Consider the following 23,915-nt stretch of genomic DNA (forward strand, 5'->3'; position numbering starts at 1 on the left):
ATCAGGGTATAAACATGTCTGCTATATGACCGTATTGAGTGAGGAGCTGCTATGAGGATCAGTCTAGATAAACAGAGATCAGGGTATAAACATGTCTGCTATATGACCGTATTGAGTGAGGAGCTGCTATGAGGATCAGTCTAGATTAACAGAGATCAGGGTATAAACATGTCTGCTATATGACCATATTGAGTGAGGAGCTGCTATGAGGATCAGTCTAGATTAACAGAGATCAGGGTATAAACATGTCTGCTATATGACCGTATTGAGTGAGGAGCTGCTATGAGGATCAGTCTAGATTAACAGAGATCAGGGTATAAACATGTCTGCTATATGACCATATTGAGTGAGGAGCTGCTATGAGGATCAGTCTAGATTAACAGAGATCAGGGTATAAACATGTCTGCTATATGACCGTATTGAGTGAGGAGCTGCTATGAGGATCAGTCTAGATAAACAGAGATCAGGGTATAAACATGTCTGCTATATGACCATATTGAGTGAGGAGCTGCTATGAGGATCAGTCTAGATTAACAGAGATCAGGGTATAAACATGTCTGCTATATGACCATATTGAGTGAGGAGCTGCCACTGAGGATCAGTCTAGATAAACAGAGATCAGGGTATAAACATGTCTGCTATATGACCATATTGAGTGAGGAGCTGCCACTGAGGATCAGTCTAGATAAACAGAGATCAGGTTATAAACATGTCTGCTATATGACCATATTGAGTGAGGAGCTGCTATGAGGATCAGTCTAGATTAACAGAGATCAGGGTATAAACATGTCTGCTATATGACCATATTGAGTGAGGAGCTGCTATGAGGATCAGTCTAGATTAACAGAGATCAGGGTATAAACATGTCTGCTATATGACCATATTGAGTGAGGAGCTGCTATGAGGATCAGTCTAGATTAACAGAGATCAGGGTATAAACATGTCTGCTATATGACCATATTGAGTGAGGAGCTGCTATGAGGATCAGTCTAGATTAACAGAGATCAGGGTATAAACATGTCTGCTATATGACCATATTGAGTGAGGAGCTGCCACTAGGATCAGTCTAGATAAACAGAGATCAGGGTATAAACATGTCTGCTATATGACCATATTGAGTGAGGAGCTGCTATGAGGATCAGTCTAGATTAACAGAGATCAGGGTATAAACATGTCTGCTATATGACCGTATTGAGTGAGGAGCTGCTATGAGGATCAGTCTAGATAAACAGAGATCAGGGTATAAACATGTCTGCTATATGACCATATTGAGTGAGAGCTGAGCTGCTAGATTAACACTAGGATCAGTCTAGATTAACAGAGATCAGGGTATAAACATGTCTGCTATATGACCATATTGAGTGAGGAGCTGCTATGAGGATCAGTCTAGATTAACAGAGATCAGGGTATAAACATGTCTGCTATATGACCATATTGAGTGAGGAGCTGCTATGAGGATCAGTCTAGATTAACAGAGATCAGGGTATAAACATGTCTGCTATATGACCATATTGAGTGAGGAGCTGCTATGAGGATCAGTCTAGATTAACAGAGATCAGGGTATAAACATGTCTGCTATATGACCATATTGAGTGAGGAGCTGCTATGAGGATCAGTCTAGATTAACAGAGATCAGGGTATAAACATGTCTGCTATATGACCATATTGAGTGAGGAGCTGCTATGAGGATCAGTCTAGATTAACAGAGATCAGGGTATAAACATGTCTGCTATATGACCGTATTGAGTGAGGAGCTGCTATGAGGATCAGTCTAGATTAACAGAGATCAGGGTATAAACATGTCTGCTATATGACCATATTGAGTGAGGAGCTGCCACTATGAGGATCAGTCTAGATTAACAGAGATCAGGGTATAAACATGTCTGCTATATGACCATATTGAGTGAGGAGCTGCTATGAGGATCAGTCTAGATTAACAGAGATCAGGGATATAAACATGTCTGCTATATGACCGTATTGAGTGAGGAGCTGCTACTGAGGATCAGTCTAGATAAACAGAGATCAGGGTATAAACATGTCTGCTATATGACCATATTGAGTGAGGAGCTGCTATGAGGATCAGTCTAGATTAACAGAGATCAGGGTATAAACATGTCTGCTATATGACCATATTGAGTGAGGAGCTGCTATGAGGATCAGTCTAGATTAACAGAGATCAGGGTATAAACATGTCTGCTATATGACCGTATTGAGTGAGGAGCTGCTATGAGGATCAGTCTAGATTAACAGAGATCAGGGTATAAACATGTCTGCTATATGACCATATTGGTGAGGAGGAGCTGCTATGAGGATCAGTCTAGATTAACAGAGATCAGGGTATAAACATGTCTGCTATATGACCATATTGAGTGAGGAGCTGCCACTGAGGATCAGTCTAGATAAACAGAGATCAGGGTATAAACATGTCTGCTATATGACCGTATTGAGTGAGGAGCTGCTATGAGGATCAGTCTAGATTAACAGAGATCAGGGTATAAACATGTCTGCTATATGACCATATTGAGTGAGGAGCTGCTATGAGGATCAGTCTAGATTAACAGAGATCAGGGTATAAACATGTCTGCTATATGACCATATTGAGTGAGGAGCTGCTATGAGGATCAGTCTAGATTAACAGAGATCAGGGTATAAACATGTCTGCTATATGACCGTATTGAGTGAGGAGCTGCTATGAGGATCAGTCTAGATAAACAGAGATCAGGGTATAAACATGTCTGCTATATGACCATATTGAGTGAGGAGCTGCTATGAGGATCAGTCTAGATTAACAGAGATCAGGGTATAAACATGTCTGCTATATGACCATATTGAGTGAGGAGCTGCTATGAGGATCAGTCTAGATTAACAGAGATCAGGGTATAAACATGTCTGCTATATGACCATATTGAGTGAGGAGCTGCTATGAGGATCAGTCTAGATTAACAGAGATCAGGGTATAAACATGTCTGCTATATGACCATATTGAGTGAGGAGCTGCTATGAGGATCAGTCTAGATTAACAGAGATCAGGGTATAAACATGTCTGCTATATGACCATATTGAGTGAGGAGCTGCCACTAGGATCAGTCTAGATAAACAGAGATCAGGGTATAAACATGTCTGCTATATGACCATATTGAGTGAGGAGCTGCTATGAGGATCAGTCTAGATTAACAGAGATCAGGGTATAAACATGTCTGCTATATGACCGTATTGAGTGAGGAGCTGCTATGAGGATCAGTCTAGATAAACAGAGATCAGGGTATAAACATGTCTGCTATATGACCATATTGAGTGAGGAGCTGCCACTAGGATCAGTCTAGATTAACAGAGATCAGGGTATAAACATGTCTGCTATATGACCATATTGAGTGAGGAGCTGCAATGAGGATCAGTCTAGATTAACAGAGATCAGGGTATAAACATGTCTGCTATATGACCATATTGAGTGAGGAGCTGCTATGAGGATCAGTCTAGATTAACAGAGATCAGGGTATAAACATGTCTGCTATATGACCATATTGAGTGAGGAGCTGCTATGAGGATCAGTCTAGATTAACAGAGATCAGGGTATAAACATGTCTGCTATATGACCATATTGAGTGAGGAGCTGCTATGAGGATCAGTCTAGATTAACAGAGATCAGGGTATAAACATGTCTGCTATATGACCATATTGAGTGAGGAGCTGCTATGAGGATCAGTCTAGATTAACAGAGATCAGGGTATAAACATGTCTGCTATATGACCATATTGAGTGAGGAGCTGCCACTAGGATCAGTCTAGATTAACAGAGATCAGGGTATAAACATGTCTGCTATATGACCATATTGAGTGAGGAGCTGCTATGAGGATCAGTCTAGATTAACAGAGATCAGGGTATAAACATGTCTGCTATATGACCGTATTGAGTGAGGAGCTGCCACTAGGATCAGTCTAGATAAACAGAGATCAGGGTATAAACATGTCTGCTATATGACCGTATTGAGTGAGGAGCTGCTATGAGGATCAGTCTAGATTAACAGAGATCAGGGTATAAACATGTCTGCTATATGACCATATTGAGTGAGGAGCTGCTATGAGGATCAGTCTAGATTAACAGAGATCAGGGTATAAACATGTCTGCTATATGACCATATTGAGTGAGGAGCTGCTATGAGGATCAGTCTAGATTAACAGAGATCAGGGTATAAACATGTCTGCTATATGACCATATTGAGTGAGGAGCTGCTATGAGGATCAGTCTAGATTAACAGAGATCAGGGTATAAACATGTCTGCTATATGACCATATTGAGTGAGGAGCTGCCACTAGGATCAGTCTAGATAAACAGAGATCAGGGTATAAACATGTCTGCTATATGACCATATTGAGTGAGGAGCTGCTATGAGGATCAGTCTAGATTAACAGAGATCAGGGTATAAACATGTCTGCTATATGACCATATTGAGTGAGGAGCTGCTATGAGGATCAGTCTAGATTAACAGAGATCAGGGTATAAACATGTCTGCTATATGACCATATTGAGTGAGGAGCTGCTATGAGGATCAGTCTAGATTAACAGAGATCAGGGTATAAACATGTCTGCTATATGACCATATTGAGTGAGGAGCTGCTATGAGGATCAGTCTAGATTAACAGAGATCAGGGTATAAACATGTCTGCTATATGACCATATTGAGTGAGGAGCTGCTATGAGGATCAGTCTAGATAAACAGAGATCAGGGTATAAACATGTCTGCTATATGACCATATTGAGTGAGGAGCTGCTATGAGGATCAGTCTAGATTAACAGAGATCAGGGTATAAACATGTCTGCTATATGACCATATTGAGTGAGGAGCTGCCACTAGGATCAGTCTAGATTAACAGAGATCAGGGTATAAACATGTCTGCTATATGACCATATTGAGTGAGGAGCTGCTATGAGGATCAGTCTAGATTAACAGAGATCAGGGTATAAACATGTCTGCTATATGACCATATTGAGTGAGAGCTGCTATGAGGATCAGTCTAGATTAACAGAGATCAGGGTATAAACATGTCTGCTATATGACCATATTGAGTGAGGAGCTGCCACTGAGGATCAGTCTAGATTAACAGAGATCAGGGTATAAACATGTCTGCTATATGACCATATTGAGTGAGGAGCTGCTATGAGGATCAGTCTAGATTAACAGAGATCAGGGTATAAACATGTCTGCTATATGACCATATTGAGTGAGGAGCTGCACTGAGGATCAGTCTAGATAAACAGAGATCAGGGTATAAACATGTCTGCTATATGACCATATTGAGTGAGGAGCTGCTATGAGGATCAGTCTAGATTAACAGAGATCAGGGTATAAACATGTCTGCTATATGACCATATTGAGTGAGGAGCTGCTATGAGGATCAGTCTAGATTAACAGAGATCAGGGTATAAACATGTCTGCTATATGACCATATTGAGTGAGGAGCTGCTATGAGGATCAGTCTAGATTAACAGAGATCAGGGTATAAACATGTCTGCTATATGACCATATTGAGTGAGGAGCTGCTATGAGGATCAGTCTAGATTAACAGAGATCAGGGTATAAACATGTCTGCTATATGACCATATTGAGTGAGGAGCTGCTATGAGGATCAGTCTAGATTAACAGAGATCAGGGTATAAACATGTCTGCTATATGACCATATTGAGTGAGGAGCTGCTATGAGGATCAGTCTAGATTAACAGAGATCAGGGTATAAACATGTCTGCTATATGACCATATTGAGTGAGGAGCTGCAATGAGGATCAGTCTAGATTAACAGAGATCAGGGTATAAACATGTCTGCTATATGACCATATTGAGTGAGGAGCTGCTATGAGGATCAGTCTAGATTAACAGAGATCAGGGTATAAACATGTCTGCTATATGACCATATTGAGTGAGGAGCTGCTATGAGGATCAGTCTAGATTAACAGAGATCAGGGTATAAACATGTCTGCTATATGACCATATTGAGTGAGGAGCTGCTATGAGGATCAGTCTAGATTAACAGAGATCAGGGTATAAACATGTCTGCTATATGACCATATTGAGTGAGGAGCTGCCACTAGGATCAGTCTAGATTAACAGAGATCAGGGTATAAACATGTCTGCTATATGACCATATTGAGTGAGGAGCTGCTATGAGGATCAGTCTAGATTAACAGAGATCGGGATATAAACATGTCTGCTATATGACCGTATTGAGTGAGGAGCTGCTATGAGGATCAGTCTAGATTAACAGAGATCAGGGTATAAACATGTCTGCTATATGACCATATTGAGTGAGGAGCTGCCACTAGGATCAGTCTAGATTAACAGAGATCAGGGTATAAACATGTCTGCTATATGACCATATTGAGTGAGGAGCTGCTATGAGGATCAGTCTAGATTAACAGAGATCAGGGTATAAACATGTCTGCTATATGACCGTATTGAGTGAGGAGCTGCTATGAGGATCAGTCTAGATTAACAGAGATCAGGGTATAAACATGTCTGCTATATGACCATATTGAGTGAGGAGCTGCTATGAGGATCAGTCTAGATTAACAGAGATCAGGGTATAAACATGTCTGCTATATGACCATATTGAGTGAGGAGCTGCCACTAGGATCAGTCTAGATAAACAGAGATCAGGGTATAAACATGTCTGCTATATGACCGTATTGAGTGAGGAGCTGCTATGAGGATCAGTCTAGATTAACAGAGATCAGGGTATAAACATGTCTGCTATATGACCGTATTGAGTGAGGAGCTGCTATGAGGATCAGTCTAGATTAACAGAGATCAGGGTATAAACATGTCTGCTATATGACCATATTGAGTGAGGAGCTGCTATGAGGATCAGTCTAGATTAACAGAGATCAGGGTATAAACATGTCTGCTATATGACCGTATTGAGTGAGGAGCTGCTATGAGGATCAGTCTAGATAAACAGAGATCAGGGTATAAACATGTCTGCTATATGACCATATTGAGTGAGGAGCTGCTATGAGGATCAGTCTAGATAAACAGAGATCAGGGTATAAACATGTCTGCTATATGACCATATTGAGTGAGGAGCTGCTATGAGGATCAGTCTAGATTAACAGAGATCAGGGTATAAACATGTCTGCTATATGACCATATTGAGTGAGGAGCTGCCACTGAGGATCAGTCTAGATTAACAGAGATCAGGGTATAAACATGTCTGCTATATGACCATATTGAGTGAGGAGCTGCTATGAGGATCAGTCTAGATTAACAGAGATCAGGGTATAAACATGTCTGCTATATGACCATATTGAGTGAGGAGCTGCCACTGAGGATCAGTCTAGATAAACAGAGATCAGGGTATAAACATGTCTGCTATATGACCATATTGAGTGAGGAGCTGCTATGAGGATCAGTCTAGATTAACAGAGATCAGGGTATAAACATGTCTGCTATATGACCATATTGAGTGAGGAGCTGCTATGAGGATCAGTCTAGATTAACAGAGATCAGGGTATAAACATGTCTGCTATATGACCATATTGAGTGAGGAGCTGCCACTAGGATCAGTCTAGATTAACAGAGATCAGGGTATAAACATGTCTGCTATATGACCATATTGAGTGAGGAGCTGCAATGAGGATCAGTCTAGATTAACAGAGATCAGGGTATAAACATGTCTGCTATATGACCATATTGAGTGAGGAGCTGCTATGAGGATCAGTCTAGATTAACAGAGATCAGGGTATAAACATGTCTGCTATATGACCATATTGAGTGAGGAGCTGCAGGGTATAAACATGTCTGCTATATGACCACTGCTATGAGGATCAGTCTAGATTAACAGAGATCAGGGTATAAACATGTCTGCTATATGACCATATTGAGTGAGGAGCTGCACTGAGGATCAGTCTAGATTAACAGAGATCAGGGTATAAACATGTCTGCTATATGACCATATTGAGTGAGGAGCTGCTATGAGGATCAGTCTAGATTAACAGAGATCAGGGTATAAACATGTCTGCTATATGACCATATTGAGTGAGGAGCTGCTATGAGGATCAGTCTAGATTAACAGAGATCAGGGTATAAACATGTCTGCTATATGACCATATTGAGTGAGGAGCTGCCACTAGGATCAGTCTAGATTAACAGAGATCAGGGTATAAACATGTCTGCTATATGACCATATTGAGTGAGGAGCTGCTATGAGGATCAGTCTAGATTAACAGAGATCAGGGTATAAACATGTCTGCTATATGACCATATTGAGTGAGGAGCTGCCACTAGGATCAGTCTAGATTAACAGAGATCAGGGTATAAACATGTCTGCTATATGACCATATTGAGTGAGGAGCTGCTATGAGGATCAGTCTAGATTAACAGAGATCAGGGTATAAACATGTCTGCTATATGACCATATTGAGTGAGGAGCTGCTATGAGGATCAGTCTAGATAAACAGAGATCAGGGTATAAACATGTCTGCTATATGACCATATTGAGTGAGGAGCTGCTATGAGGATCAGTCTAGATTAACAGAGATCAGGGTATAAACATGTCTGCTATATGACCATATTGAGTGAGGAGCTGCTATGAGGATCAGTCTAGATTAACAGAGATCAGGGTATAAACATGTCTGCTATATGACCATATTGAGTGAGGAGCTGCTATGAGGATCAGTCTAGATTAACAGAGATCAGGGTATAAACATGTCTGCTATATGACCATATTGAGTGAGGAGCTGCTATGAGGATCAGTCTAGATTAACAGAGATCAGGGTATAAACATGTCTGCTATATGACCGTATTGAGTGAGGAGCTGCTATGAGGATCAGTCTAGATTAACAGAGATCAGGGTATAAACATGTCTGCTATATGACCATATTGAGTGAGGAGCTGCTATGAGGATCAGTCTAGATTAACAGAGATCAGGGTATAAACATGTCTGCTATATGACCATATTGAGTGAGGAGCTGCTATGAGGATCAGTCTAGATTAACAGAGATCAGGGTATAAACATGTCTGCTATATGACCATATTGAGTGAGGAGCTGCTATGAGGATCAGTCTAGATTAACAGAGATCAGGGTATAAACATGTCTGCTATATGACCATATTGAGTGAGGAGCTGCTATGAGGATCAGTCTAGATTAACAGAGATCAGGGTATAAACATGTCTGCTATATGACCATATTGAGTGAGGAGCTGCTATGAGGATCAGTCTAGATTAACAGAGATCAGGGTATAAACATGTCTGCTATATGACCATATTGAGTGAGGAGCTGCTATGAGGATCAGTCTAGATAAACAGAGATCAGGGTATAAACATGTCTGCTATATGACCATATTGAGTGAGGAGCTGCTATGAGGATCAGTCTAGATTAACAGAGATCAGGGTATAAACATGTCTGCTATATGACCATATTGAGTGAGGAGCTGCTATGAGGATCAGTCTAGATTAACAGAGATCAGGGTATAAACATGTCTGCTATATGACCATATTGAGTGAGGAGCTGCTATGAGGATCAGTCTAGATTAACAGAGATCAGGGTATAAACATGTCTGCTATATGACCATATTGAGTGAGGAGCTGCTATGAGGATCAGTCTAGATTAACAGAGATCAGGGTATAAACATGTCTGCTATATGACCATATTGAGTGAGGAGCTGCCACTAGGATCAGTCTAGATTAACAGAGATCAGGGTATAAACATGTCTGCTATATGACCATATTGAGTGAGGAGCTGCTATGAGGATCAGTCTAGATTAACAGAGATCGGGATATAAACATGTCTGCTATATGACCGTATTGAGTGAGGAGCTGCTATGAGGATCAGTCTAGATTAACAGAGATCAGGGTATAAACATGTCTGCTATATGACCATATTGAGTGAGGAGCTGCTATGAGGATCAGTCTAGATTAACAGAGATCAGGGTATAAACATGTCTGCTATATGACCATATTGAGTGAGGAGCTGCTATGAGGATCAGTCTAGATTAACAGAGATCAGGGTATAAACATGTCTGCTATATGACCATATTGAGTGAGGAGCTGCTATGAGGATCAGTCTAGATTAACAGAGATCAGGGTATAAACATGTCTGCTATATGACCATATTGAGTGAGGAGCTGCTATGAGGATCAGTCTAGATTAACAGAGATCAGGGTATAAACATGTCTGCTATATGACCATATTGAGTGAGGAGCTGCCACTAGGATCAGTCTAGATAAACAGAGATCAGGGTATAAACATGTCTGCTATATGACCATATTGAGTGAGGAGCTGCTATGAGGATCAGTCTAGATTAACAGAGATCAGGGTATAAACATGTCTGCTATATGACCATATTGAGTGAGGAGCTGCTATGAGGATCAGTCTAGATTAACAGAGATCAGGGTATAAACATGTCTGCTATATGACCATATTGAGTGAGGAGCTGCTATGAGGATCAGTCTAGATTAACAGAGATCAGGGTATAAACATGTCTGCTATATGACCGTATTGAGTGAGGAGCTGCTATGAGGATCAGTCTAGATAAACAGAGATCAGGGTATAAACATGTCTGCTATATGACCATATTGAGTGAGGAGCTGCTATGAGGATCAGTCTAGATTAACAGAGATCAGGGTATAAACATGTCTGCTATATGACCATATTGAGTGAGGAGCTGCCACTGAGGATCAGTCTAGATTAACAGAGATCAGGGTATAAACATGTCTGCTATATGACCATATTGAGTGAGGAGCTGCTATGAGGATCAGTCTAGATTAACAGAGATCAGGGTATAAACATGTCTGCTATATGACCATATTGAGTGAGGAGCTGCTATGAGGATCAGTCTAGATTAACAGAGATCAGGGTATAAACATGTCTGCTATATGACCATATTGAGTGAGGAGCTGCTATGAGGATCAGTCTAGATTAACAGAGATCAGGGTATAAACATGTCTGCTATATGACCATATTGAGTGAGGAGCTGCTATGAGGATCAGTCTAGATTAACAGAGATCAGGGTATAAACATGTCTGCTATATGACCATATTGAGTGAGGAGCTGCCACTAGGATCAGTCTAGATAAACAGAGATCAGGGTATAAACATGTCTGCTATATGACCATATTGAGTGAGGAGCTGCTATGAGGATCAGTCTAGATTAACAGAGATCAGGGTATAAACATGTCTGCTATATGACCATATTGAGTGAGGAGCTGCTATGAGGATCAGTCTAGATTAACAGAGATCAGGGTATAAACATGTCTGCTATATGACCATATTGAGTGAGGAGCTGCTATGAGGATCAGTCTAGATTAACAGAGATCAGGGTATAAACATGTCTGCTATATGACCATATTGAGTGAGGAGCTGCTATGAGGATCAGTCTAGATTAACAGAGATCAGGGTATAAACATGTCTGCTATATGACCATATTGAGTGAGGAGCTGCTATGAGGATCAGTCTAGATAAACAGAGATCAGGGTATAAACATGTCTGCTATATGACCATATTGAGTGAGGAGCTGCTATGAGGATCAGTCTAGATTAACAGAGATCAGGGTATAAACATGTCTGCTATATGACCATATTGAGTGAGGAGCTGCTATGAGGATCAGTCTAGATTAACAGAGATCAGGGTATAAACATGTCTGCTATATGACCATATTGAGTGAGGAGCTGCTATGAGGATCAGTCTAGATTAACAGAGATCAGGGTATAAACATGTCTGCTATATGACCATATTGAGTGAGGAGCTGCTATGAGGATCAGTCTAGATTAACAGAGATCAGGGTATAAACATGTCTGCTATATGACCATATTGAGTGAGGAGCTGCTATGAGGATCAGTCTAGATTAACAGAGATCAGGGTATAAACATGTCTGCTATATGACCATATTGAGTGAGGAGCTGCTATGAGGATCAGTCTAGATTAACAGAGATCAGGGTATAAACATGTCTGCTATATGACCATATTGAGTGAGGAGCTGCTATGAGGATCAGTCTAGATAAACAGAGATCAGGGTATAAACATGTCTGCTATATGACCATATTGAGTGAGGAGCTGCTATGAGGATCAGTCTAGATTAACAGAGATCAGGGTATAAACATGTCTGCTATATGACCATATTGAGTGAGGAGCTGCTACTGAGGATCAGTCTAGATTAACAGAGATCAGGGTATAAACATGTCTGCTATATGACCATATTGAGTGAGGAGCTGCTATGAGGATCAGTCTAGATTAACAGAGATCAGGGTATAAACATGTCTGCTATATGACCATATTGAGTGAGGAGCTGCCACTAGGATCAGTCTAGATAAACAGAGATCAGGGTATAAACATGTCTGCTATATGATATAAACATGTCTGCTATATGACCATATTGAGTGAGGAGCTGCTATGAGGATCAGTCTAGATTAACAGAGATCAGGGTATAAACATGTCTGCTATATGACCGTATTGAGTGAGGAGCTGCTATGAGGATCAGTCTAGATAAACAGAGATCAGGGTATAAACATGTCTGCTATATGACCATATTGAGTGAGGAGCTGCCATGAGGATCAGTCTAGATTAACAGAGATCAGGGTATAAACATGTCTGCTATATGACCATATTGAGTGAGGAGCTGCTATGAGGATCAGTCTAGATTAACAGAGATCAGGGTATAAACATGTCTGCTATATGACCATATTGAGTGAGGAGCTGCTATGAGGATCAGTCTAGATTAACAGAGATCAGGGTATAAACATGTCTGCTATATGACCATATTGAGTGAGGAGCTGCTATGAGGATCAGTCTAGATTAACAGAGATCAGGGTATAAACATGTCTGCTATATGACCATATTGAGTGAGGAGCTGCTATGAGGATCAGTCTAGATTAACAGAGATCAGGGTATAAACATGTCTGCTATATGACCATATTGAGTGAGGAGCTGCTATGAGGATCAGTCTAGATAAACAGAGATCAGGGTATAAACATGTCTGCTATATGACCATATTGAGTGAGGAGCTGCTATGAGGATCAGTCTAGATTAACAGAGATCAGGGTATAAACATGTCTGCTATATGACCATATTGAGTGAGGAGCTGCCACTAGGATCAGTCTAGATTAACAGAGATCAGGGTATAAACATGTCTGCTATATGACCATATTGAGTGAGGAGCTGCTATGAGGATCAGTCTAGATTAACAGAGATCAGGGTATAAACATGTCTGCTATATGACCGTATTGAGTGAGGAGCTGCCACTAGGATCAGTCTAGATAAACAGAGATCAGGGTATAAACATGTCTGCTATATGACCATATTGAGTGAGGAGCTGCTATGAGGATCAGTCTAGATTAACAGAGATCAGGGTATAAACATGTCTGCTATATGACCATATTGAGTGAGGAGCTGCTATGAGGATCAGTCTAGATTAACAGAGATCAGGGTATAAACATGTCTGCTATATGACCATATTGAGTGAGGAGCTGCTATGAGGATCAGTCTAGATTAACAGAGATCAGGGTATAAACATGTCTGCTATATGACCATATTGAGTGAGGAGCTGCTATGAGGATCAGTCTAGATTAACAGAGATCAGGGTATAAACATGTCTGCTATATGACCATATTGAGTGAGGAGCTGCCACTAGGATCAGTCTAGATAAACAGAGATCAGGGTATAAACATGTCTGCTATATGACCATATTGAGTGAGGAGCTGCTATGAGGATCAGTCTAGATTAACAGAGATCAGGGTATAAACATGTCTGCTATATGACCGTATTGAGTGAGGAGCTGCTATGAGGATCAGTCTAGATTAACAGAGATCAGGGTATAAACATGTCTGCTATATGACCATATTGAGTGAGGAGCTGCTATGAGGATCAGTCTAGATTAACAGAGATCAGGGTATAAACATGTCTGCTATATGACCGTATTGAGTGAGGAGCTGCTATGAGGATCAGTCTAGATAAACAGAGATCAGGGTATAAACATGTCTGCTATATGACCATATTGAGTGAGGAGCTGCTATGAGGATCAGTCTAGATAAACAGAGATCAGGGTATAAACATGTCTGCTATATGACCATATTGAGTGAGGAGCTGCTATGAGGATCAGTCTAGATTAACAGAGATCAGGGTATAAACATGTCTGCTATATGACCATATTGAGTGAGGAGCTGCCACTAGGATCAGTCTAGATTAACAGAGATCAGGGTATAAACATGTCTGCTATATGACCATATTGAGTGAGGAGCTGCTATGAGGATCAGTCTAGATTAACAGAGATCGGGATATAAACATGTCTGCTATATGACCGTATTGAGTGAGGAGCTGCTATGAGGATCAGTCTAGATTAACAGAGATCAGGGTATAAACATGTCTGCTATATGACCATATTGAGTGAGGAGCTGCCACTAGGATCAGTCTAGATTAACAGAGATCAGGGTATAAACATGTCTGCTATATGACCATATTGAGTGAGGAGCTGCTATGAGGATCAGTCTAGATTAACAGAGATCAGGGTATAAACATGTCTGCTATATGACCATATTGAGTGAGGAGCTGCCACTGAGGATCAGTCTAGATAAACAGAGATCAGGGTATAAACATGTCTGCTATATGACCGTATTGAGTGAGGAGCTGCTATGAGTATCAGTCTAGATTAACAGAGATCAGGGTATAAACATGTCTGCTATATGACCATATTGAGTGAGGAGCTGCTATGAGGATCAGTCTAGATTAACAGAGATCAGGGTATAAACATGTCTGCTATATGACCGTATTGAGTGAGGAGCTGCTATGAGGATCAGTCTAGATTAACAGAGATCAGGGTATAAACATGTCTGCTATATGACCATATTGAGTGAGGAGCTGCTATGAGGATCAGTCTAGATTAACAGAGATCAGGGTATAAACATGTCTGCTATATGACCATATTGAGTGAGGAGCTGCCACTAGGATCAGTCTAGATAAACAGAGATCAGGGTATAAACATGTCTGCTATATGACCATATTGAGTGAGGAGCTGCTATGAGGATCAGTCTAGATTAACAGAGATCAGGGTATAAACATGTCTGCTATATGACCATATTGAGTGAGGAGCTGCTATGAGGATCAGTCTAGATTAACAGAGATCAGGGTATAAACATGTCTGCTATATGACCATATTGAGTGAGGAGCTGCTATGAGGATCAGTCTAGATTAACAGAGATCAGGGTATAAACATGTCTGCTATATGACCGTATTGAGTGAGGAGCTGCTATGAGGATCAGTCTAGATTAACAGAGATCAGGGTATAAACATGTCTGCTATATGACCATATTGAGTGAGGAGCTGCTATGAGGATCAGTCTAGATTAACAGAGATCAGGGTATAAACATGTCTGCTATATGACCGTATTGAGTGAGGAGCTGCTATGAGGATCAGTCTAGATAAACAGAGATCAGGGTATAAACATGTCTGCTATATGACCATATTGAGTGAGGAGCTGCTATGAGGATCAGTCTAGATAAACAGAGATCAGGGTATAAACATGTCTGCTATATGACCATATTGAGTGAGGAGCTGCTATGAGGATCAGTCTAGATTAACAGAGATCAGGGTATAAACATGTCTGCTATATGACCATATTGAGTGAGGAGCTGCCACTAGGATCAGTCTAGATTAACAGAGATCAGGGTATAAACATGTCTGCTATATGACCATATTGAGTGAGGAGCTGCTATGAGGATCAGTCTAGATTAACAGAGATCAGGGTATAAACATGTCTGCTATATGACCATATTGAGTGAGGAGCTGCCACTAGGATCAGTCTAGATAAACAGAGATCAGGGTATAAACATGTCTGCTATATGACCATATTGAGTGAGGAGCTGCTATGAGGATCAGTCTAGATTAACAGAGATCAGGGTATAAACATGTCTGCTATATGACCATATTGAGTGAGGAGCTGCTATGAGGATCAGTCTAGATTAAACAGAGATCAGGGTATAAACATGTCTGCTATATGACCATATTGAGTGAGGAGCTGCACTGAGGATCAGTCTAGATTAACAGAGATCAGGGTATAAACATGTCTGCTATATGACCATATTGAGTGAGGAGCTGCTATGAGGATCAGTCTAGATTAACAGAGATCAGGGTATAAACATGTCTGCTATATGACCATATTGAGTGAGGAGCTGCTATGAGGATCAGTCTAGATTAACAGAGATCAGGGTATAAACATGTCTGCTATATGACCATATTGAGTGAGGAGCTGAGGAGCTGCAGGGTATAAATGAGGATCAGTCTAGATTAACAGAGATCAGGGTATAAACATGTCTGCTATATGACCATATTGAGTGAGGAGCTGCTATGAGGATCAGTCTAGATTAACAGAGATCAGGGTATAAACATGTCTGCTATATGACCATATTGAGTGAGGAGCTGCCACTGAGGATCAGTCTAGATTAACAGAGATCAGGGTATAAACATGTCTGCTATATGACCATATTGAGTGAGGAGCTGCTATGAGGATCAGTCTAGATTAACAGAGATCAGGGTATAAACATGTCTGCTATATGACCATATTGAGTGAGGAGCTGCCACTAGGATCAGTCTAGATAAACAGAGATCAGGGTATAAACATGTCTGCTATATGACCATATTGAGTGAGGAGCTGCTATGAGGATCAGTCTAGATTAACAGAGATCAGGGTATAAACATGTCTGCTATATGACCATATTGAGTGAGGAGCTGCCACTAGGATCAGTCTAGATAAACAGAGATCAGGGTATAAACATGTCTGCTATATGACCATATTGAGTGAGGAGCTGCTATGAGGATCAGTCTAGATTAACAGAGATCAGGGTATAAACATGTCTGCTATATGACCATATTGAGTGAGGAGCTGCTATGAGGATCAGTCTAGATAAACAGAGATCAGGGTATAAACATGTCTGCTATATGACCATATTGAGTGAGGAGCTGCCATGAGGATCAGTCTAGATTAACAGAGATCAGGGTATAAACATGTCTGCTATATGACCATATTGAGTGAGGAGCTGCTATGAGGATCAGTCTAGATTAACAGAGATCAGGGTATAAACATGTCTGCTATATGACCATATTGAGTGAGGAGCTGCTATGAGGATCAGTCTAGATTAACAGAGATCAGGGTATAAACATGTCTGCTATATGACCATATTGAGTGAGGAGCTGCTATGAGGATCAGTCTAGATTAACAGAGATCAGGGTATAAACATGTCTGCTATATGACCATATTGAGTGAGGAGCTGCTATGAGGATCAGTCTAGATTAACAGAGATCAGGGTATAAACATGTCTGCTATATGACCATATTGAGTGAGGAGCTGCCACTAGGATCAGTCTAGATTAACAGAGATCAGGGTATAAACATGTCTGCTATATGACCATATTGAGTGAGGAGCTGCTATGAGGATCAGTCTAGATTAACAGAGATCGGGATATAAACATGTCTGCTATATGACCGTATTGAGTGAGGAGCTGCCACTAGGATCAGTCTAGATAAACAGAGATCAGGGTATAAACATGTCTGCTATATGACCGTATTGAGTGAGGAGCTGCTATGAGGATCAGTCTAGATTAACAGAGATCAGGGTATAAACATGTCTGCTATATGACCATATTGAGTGAGGAGCTGCTATGAGGATCAGTCTAGATTAACAGAGATCAGGGTATAAACATGTCTGCTATATGACCATATTGAGTGAGGAGCTGCTATGAGGATCAGTCTAGATTAACAGAGATCAGGGTATAAACATGTCTGCTATATGACCATATTGAGTGAGGAGCTGCTATGAGGATCAGTCTAGATTAACAGAGATCAGGGTATAAACATGTCTGCTATATGACCATATTGAGTGAGGAGCTGCCACTAGGATCAGTCTAGATAAACAGAGATCAGGGTATAAACATGTCTGCTATATGACCGTATTGAGTGAGGAGCTGCTATGAGGATCAGTCTAGATTAACAGAGATCAGGGTATAAACATGTCTGCTATATGACCATATTGAGTGAGGAGCTGCTATGAGGATCAGTCTAGATTAACAGAGATCAGGGTATAAACATGTCTGCTATATGACCATATTGAGTGAGGAGCTGCTATGAGGATCAGTCTAGATTAACAGAGATCAGGGTATAAACATGTCTGCTATATGACCATATTGAGTGAGGAGCTGCTATGAGGATCAGTCTAGATAAACAGAGATCAGGGTATAAACATGTCTGCTATATGACCATATTGAGTGAGGAGCTGCTATGAGGATCAGTCTAGATAAACAGAGATCAGGGTATAAACATGTCTGCTATATGACCATATTGAGTGAGGAGCTGCTATGAGGATCAGTCTAGATTAACAGAGATCAGGGTATAAACATGTCTGCTATATGACCATATTGAGTGAGGAGCTGCCACTAGGATCAGTCTAGATTAACAGAGATCAGGGTATAAACATGTCTGCTATATGACCATATTGAGTGAGGAGCTGCTATGAGGATCAGTCTAGATTAACAGAGATCAGGGTATAAACATGTCTGCTATATGACCATATTGAGTGAGGAGCTGCTATGAGGATCAGTCTAGATTAACAGAGATCAGGGTATAAACATGTCTGCTATATGACCATATTGAGTGAGGAGCTGCCACTAGGATCAGTCTAGATTAACAGAGATCAGGATATAAACATGTCTGCTATATGACCATATTGAGTGAGGAGCTGCTATGAGGATCAGTCTAGATTAACAGAGATCAGGGTATAAACATGTCTGCTATATGACCATATTGAGTGAGGAGCTGCTATGAGGATCAGTCTAGATTAACAGAGATCAGGGTATAAACATGTCTGCTATATGACCATATTGAGTGAGGAGCTGCTATGAGGATCAGTCTAGATTAACAGAGATCAGGGTATAAACATGTCTGCTATATGACCATATTGAGTGAGGAGCTGCTATGAGGATCAGTCTAGATTAACAGAGATCAGGGTATAAACATGTCTGCTATATGACCATATTGAGTGAGGAGCTGCTATGAGGATCAGTCTAGATTAACAGAGATCAGGGTATAAACATGTCTGCTATATGACCATATTGAGTGAGGAGCTGCTATGAGGATCAGTCTAGATTAACAGAGATCAGGGTATAAACATGTCTGCTATATGACCATATTGAGTGAGGAGCTGCTATGAGGATCAGTCTAGATTAACAGAGATCAGGGTATAAACATGTCTGCTATATGACCATATTGAGTGAGGAGCTGCTATGAGGATCAGTCTAGATTAACAGAGATCAGGGTATAAACATGTCTGCTATATGACCATATTGAGTGAGGAGCTGCCATGAGGATCAGTCTAGATTAACAGAGATCAGGGTATAAACATGTCTGCTATATGACCATATTGAGTGAGGAGCTGCTATGAGGATCAGTCTAGATTAACAGAGATCAGGGTATAAACATGTCTGCTATATGACCATATTGAGTGAGGAGCTGCTATGAGGATCAGTCTAGATTAACAGAGATCAGGGTATAAACATGTCTGCTATATGACCATATTGAGTGAGGAGCTGCCACTAGGATCAGTCTAGATTAACAGAGATCAGGATATAAACATGTCTGCTATATGACCATATTGAGTGAGGAGCTGCTATGAGGATCAGTCTAGATTAACAGAGATCAGGGTATAAACATGTCTGCTATATGACCATATTGAGTGAGGAGCTGCTATGAGGATCAGTCTAGATTAACAGAGATCAGGGTATAAACATGTCTGCTATATGACCATATTGAGTGAGGAGCTGCTACTGAGGATCAGTCTAGATTAACAGAGATCAGGGTATAAACATGTCTGCTATATGACCATATTGAGTGAGGAGCTGCTATGAGGATCAGTCTAGATTAACAGAGATCAGGGTATAAACATGTCTGCTATATGACCATATTGAGTGAGGAGCTGCTATGAGGATCAGTCTAGATTAACAGAGATCAGGGTATAAACATGTCTGCTATATGACCATATTGAGTGAGGAGCTGCCATGAGGATCAGTCTAGATTAACAGAGATCAGGGTATAAACATGTCTGCTATATGACCATATTGAGTGAGGAGCTGCTATGAGGATCAGTCTAGATTAACAGAGATCAGGGTATAAACATGTCTGCTATATGACCATATTGAGTGAGGAGCTGCTATGAGGATCAGTCTAGATTAACAGAGATCAGGGTATAAACATGTCTGCTATATGACCATATTGAGTGAGGAGCTGCTATGAGGATCAGTCTAGATTAACAGAGATCAGGGTATAAACATGTCTGCTATATGACCATATTGAGTGAGGAGCTGCTATGAGGATCAGTCTAGATAAACAGAGATCAGGGTATAAACATGTCTGCTATATGACCATATTGAGTGAGGAGCTGCTATGAGGATCAGTCTAGATTAACAGAGATCAGGGTATAAACATGTCTGCTATATGACCATATTGAGTGAGGAGCTGCTATGAGGATCAGTCTAGATTAACAGAGATCAGGGTATAAACATGTCTGCTATATGACCATATTGAGTGAGGAGCTGCTATGAGGATCAGTCTAGATTAACAGAGATCAGGGTATAAACATGTCTGCTATATGACCATATTGAGTGAGGAGCTGCTATGAGGATCAGTCTAGATTAACAGAGATCAGGGTATAAACATGTCTGCTATATGACCATATTGAGTGAGGAGCTGCTATGAGGATCAGTCTAGATTAACAGAGATCAGGGTATAAACATGTCTGCTATATGACCATATTGAGTGAGGAGCTGCTATGAGGATCAGTCTAGATTAACAGAGATCAGGGTATAAACATGTCTGCTATATGACCATATATTGAGTGAGGAGCTGCCACTGAGGATCAGTCTAGATTAACAGAGATCAGGGTATAAACATGTCTGCTATATGACCATATTGAGTGAGGAGCTGCTATGAGGATCAGTCTAGATTAACAGAGATCAGGGTATAAACATGTCTGCTATATGACCATATTGAGTGAGGAGCTGCTATGAGGATCAGTCTAGATTAACAGAGATCAGGGTATAAACATGTCTGCTATATGACCATATTGAGTGAGGAGCTGCTATGAGGATCAGTCTAGATTAACAGAGATCAGGGTATAAACATGTCTGCTATATGACCATATTGAGTGAGGAGCTGCTATGAGGATCAGTCTAGATTAACAGAGATCAGGGTATAAACATGTCTGCTATATGACCATATTGAGTGAGGAGCTGCTATGAGGATCAGTCTAGATTAACAGAGATCAGGGTATAAACATGTCTGCTATATGACCATATTGAGTGAGGAGCTGCCACTGAGGATCAGTCTAGATTAACAGAGATCAGGGTATAAACATGTCTGCTATATGACCATATTGAGTGAGGAGCTGCTATGAGGATCAGTCTAGATTAACAGAGATCAGGGTATAAACATGTCTGCTATATGACCATATTGAGTGAGGAGCTGCTATGAGGATCAGTCTAGATTAACAGAGATCAGGGTATAAACATGTCTGCTATATGACCATATTGAGTGAGGAGCTGCTATGAGGATCAGTCTAGATTAACAGAGATCAGGGTATAAACATGTCTGCTATATGACCATATTGAGTGAGGAGCTGCTATGAGGATCAGTCTAGATTAACAGAGATCAGGGTATAAACATGTCTGCTATATGACCATATTGAGTGAGGAGCTGCTATGAGGATCAGTCTAGATTAACAGAGATCAGGGTATAAACATGTCTGCTATATGACCATATTGAGTGAGGAGCTGCCACTAGGATCAGTCTAGATTAACAGAGATCAGGGTATAAACATGTCTGCTATATGACCATATTGAGTGAGGAGCTGCTATGAGGATCAGTCTAGATTAACAGAGATCAGGGTATAAACATGTCTGCTATATGACCATATTGAGTGAGGAGCTGCTATGAGGATCAGTCTAGATTAACAGAGATCAGGGTATAAACATGTCTGCTATATGACCATATTGAGTGAGGAGCTGCTATGAGGATCAGTCTAGATTAACAGAGATCAGGGTATAAACATGTCTGCTATATGACCATATTGAGTGAGGAGCTGCCATGAGGATCAGTCTAGATTAACAGAGATCAGGGTATAAACATGTCTGCTATATGACCATATTGAGTGAGGAGCTGCTATGAGGATCAGTCTAGATTAACAGAGATCAGGGTATAAACATGTCTGCTATATGACCATATTGAGTGAGGAGCTGCTATGAGGATCAGTCTAGATTAACAGAGATCAGGGTATAAACATGTCTGCTATATGACCATATTGAGTGAGGAGCTGCTATGAGGATCAGTCTAGATTAACAGAGATCAGGGTATAAACATGTCTGCTATATGACCATATTGAGTGAGGAGCTGCTATGAGGATCAGTCTAGATTAACAGAGATCAGGGTATAAACATGTCTGCTATATGACCATATTGAGTGAGGAGCTGCTATGAGGATCAGTCTAGATTAACAGAGATCAGGGTATAAACATGTCTGCTATATGACCATATTGAGTGAGGAGCTGCTATGAGGATCAGTCTAGATTAACAGAGATCAGGGTATAAACATGTCTGCTATATGACCATATTGAGTGAGGAGCTGCCACTAGGATCAGTCTAGATTAACAGAGATCAGGGTATAAACATGTCTGCTATATGACCATATTGAGTGAGGAGCTGCTATGAGGATCAGTCTAGATTAACAGAGATCAGGGTATAAACATGTCTGCTATATGACCATATTGAGTGAGGAGCTGCTATGAGGATCAGTCTAGATTAACAGAGATCAGGGTATAAACATGTCTGCTATATGACCATATTGAGTGAGGAGCTGCTATGAGGATCAGTCTAGATTAACAGAGATCAGGGTATAAACATGTCTGCTATATGACCATATTGAGTGAGGAGCTGCTATGAGGATCAGTCTAGATTAACAGAGATCAGGGTATAAACATGTCTGCTATATGACCATATTGAGTGAGGAGCTGCCACTAGGATCAGTCTAGATTAACAGAGATCAGGGTATAAACATGTCTGCTATATGACCATATTGAGTGAGGAGCTGCTATGAGGATCAGTCTAGATTAACAGAGATCAGGGTATAAACATGTCTGCTATATGACCATATTGAGTGAGGAGCTGCTATGAGGATCAGTCTAGATTAACAGAGATCAGGGTATAAACATGTCTGCTATATGACCATATTGAGTGAGGAGCTGCCACTAGGATCAGTCTAGATTAACAGAGATCAGGGTATAAACATGTCTGCTATATGACCATATTGAGTGAGGAGCTGCTATGAGGATCAGTCTAGATTAACAGAGATCAGGGTATAAACATGTCTGCTATATGACCATATTGAGTGAGGAGCTGCCATGAGGATCAGTCTAGATAAACAGAGATCAGGGTATAAACATGTCTGCTATATGACCATATTGAGTGAGGAGCTGCTATGAGGATCAGTCTAGATTAACAGAGATCAGGGTATAAACATGTCTGCTATATGACCATATTGAGTGAGGAGCTGCTATGAGGATCAGTCTAGATTAACAGAGATCAGGGTATAAACATGTCTGCTATATGACCATATTGAGTGAGGAGCTGCTATGAGGATCAGTCTAGATTAACAGAGATCAGGGTATAAACATGTCTGCTATATGACCATATTGAGTGAGGAGCTGCTATGAGGATCAGTCTAGATTAACAGAGATCAGGGTATAAACATGTCTGCTATATGACCATATTGAGTGAGGAGCTGCTATGAGGATCAGTCTAGATTAACAGAGATCAGGGTATAAACATGTCTGCTATATGACCATATTGAGTGAGGAGCTGCCACTAGGATCAGTCTAGATTAACAGAGATCAGGGTATAAACATG

Source organism: Oncorhynchus nerka, linkage group LG12 (genome assembly GCF_034236695.1).
Source record: "Oncorhynchus nerka isolate Pitt River linkage group LG12, Oner_Uvic_2.0, whole genome shotgun sequence".
Lineage (NCBI taxonomy): Eukaryota > Metazoa > Chordata > Actinopteri > Salmoniformes > Salmonidae > Oncorhynchus > Oncorhynchus nerka.